The sequence below is a fragment of the Camelina sativa genome, chromosome 2 (genome assembly GCF_000633955.1).
Source record: "Camelina sativa cultivar DH55 chromosome 2, Cs, whole genome shotgun sequence".
NCBI classification, from domain to species: Eukaryota; Viridiplantae; Streptophyta; class Magnoliopsida; order Brassicales; family Brassicaceae; genus Camelina; species Camelina sativa.
In genome coordinates, this window is record NC_025686.1 from 690840 (window position 1) to 693302 (window position 2463).

Consider the following 2463-nt stretch of genomic DNA (forward strand, 5'->3'; position numbering starts at 1 on the left):
GAATCGATGATATCACAGATCGTATCAACCAACCAATTTGTATTCTCTCAAACGAAAATAGAATCTCAGCAAGTAAGTAACGCGATATTCCTAAGAAAACCCTATAGAATCTATATATGAACTTACTTAGAATTTAAGAACAAGACTAGAAGAATTACTCTCTTCTTATTAAATCTTTAGGAAAAATCTCTCAAAAACCTAAAGTTCTCTTGTTCTCTCAAACTCTCTAACTCGTTATATAGAGAGATCTCTAGAACAATTTCCTTTTCAAAATAGGCAAACTAACATTATTTAGATGACTCCTAAATAGAAATAATCCTATTCCATATCACAGATCAGGATGAGAAATAATCCTATTCCATATCACAGATCAGGATGAGAAAACCAATTTGCCACTTTTTTTTCAAAAAAGTGAATCGATGATATCACAGATCGTATCAACCAACCAATTTGTATTCTCTCAAACGAAAATAGAATCAGCAAGTAACCCGATATTCCTAAGAAATCTGAAATTTACCTTTTTTTTACCTGATTGAGACAGAGAGAGAGAATGAAATTTTTAGGTTTTCGTTATTGCAAAGGAAACCCCTCCCAAAGAGACAAGTGGCTGTGACTGGCTACTCCCACAAAAAAATCTCAAAACCCTAGCTAAATATTTTCATGAATGCCCTTTTTCAATCTCTTTATTCAAAAAAAAAATACTACTCTTTCCTTTTATTTTTAACGACGATTACGTCCGGTACGCTCATGTAAAAAAAAATTATGCAATTTGCTTTACTGGTTTATGCTCAAATGGTCAGTCGTCTTGGAACTTATTAGGCAATGCTTTCTCTCTCAGGTTTATTATATATATATTCTTTGGTTCTCAGGTTTCCTTAGACTACAAGTAATCGAGAATTTGGATTTAACGGTTGTTTTATTTATTTGCTCAGGTGGAAGAAGTGGAGGAAATCTATCACGATAAGGAGTTCAGATCTAAGATATGGAGATTCCCTTCTCACAACTTCACACTCAGTCATTTGGTCTCCTTTCCTTGTCAAATCCGAGACACCGAACAACTCGGATATCCAGCTTTACCTCGACCAGCTCGAGCCCAAATGGACCGTCCAATACTCTAAATTCGACTACGTTGTCATCTCTGGAGGCAAATGGTTCCTGAAAACCACAATATTCCATGAGAACAACAATATCACCGGCTGCCATTACTGCCAAGGAAGAAACAACCTAACCGACCTCGGCTATGATTAAAATGAAAACCGTTGATGATGTGATGCGTGATGTTGAGGTTGAGGTGTTTCAGAAATTTGGGAAAGGTTTCGGTTTGGGATCAAACATTAGACTACTAGACACGACTGGAATGTCTCTTCTCCGTCCAGACGGGCATCCGGGACCGTACCGGCATCCAAATCCTTTTGCTGGAGTTAAGGATAAGAGCCATGTTCAGAATGATTGTCTGCATTGGTGCTTACCCGGTCCAATTGATTCATGGAATGATGTGATGGTGGAAGCCATGCTTAACCGGGAACGGGAACTATACGATTTAATCGGTTAAAAGTAGTACTCGATGTTGCTTTGCTTGTACGTAGCTAGTTACGGTCTATATAGCCGTTCGTTTTCCCACTTGTTACTTTGTTAGTAAAATATATATATATATATGAAATTTGTAATGGTTCGTTTTAGGAAGAATCCTTTACGGGGGTAGGGGTGTCAATCGGGCTGGGCCGGCCCGGCCCGGCCAGAAACCCGTAAAGCCCGCATAAGTTTGAGCCCGGTCCGGCCCGGTCCAAAATATTCCGAGCCTATAGTTCAAAGACCGAGGCCGGCCCTAACAGGATTACAAGGCTTTTCGGACTTTTTCGGGCTTATCTTATCGATCAAAAATTCAAATTTATAAGCCTTAAAATGCAGTGTTTGAAAGTGCACTATAAAACAAATCAATCAAAAATTTAATGACTCATCTATATTCACTACAACCAATTTAATTTAATAGAAAAAGTTTAAAACTAAATAAAATTTTGATACTTTAACCAAATAAATCAATATATAATTCATATAAAATATTATTAATAAAAAGTATTAAGTATGGTTATTAAGTAAATATGAAAACTAGGATTAGAGTTTAAAACTTTATTTACAATAAATTGTTAATCAAATATTGCAATTAAACAAAAATGTTAACAAAAAGGTACAAGTATATTTGTTAAAGGCCTTTTCGGACTGGTCCGAGCCCGGTCGGGCTAAGCCCGAAAAACCCTATAGCCCAAAGAGGCTGAGTCCGAAAAGCCCGATTTTTTCTGGACATATATATTGAAGCCCGAGCCCGGTGTTTTTCAGGGCAGGGCCGGGCAGGGCCGCGGGCTTCGGCCCTAATTGACATGCCTAAAGTCATTAATATTTAAAGGATGACTTTCATAAAAACTAAGAAACTGAGATGTCAATTCCGATCAATGAATTTACAAACAT

The 2463-nt window shown here is 37.2% G+C and overlaps 1 pseudogene; it reads left to right on the plus strand.

The window, feature by feature from the left end:
• The window catches only part of LOC104746900, a 6891-nt pseudogene extending 5257 nt beyond the window's left edge, over positions 1–1634 (plus strand).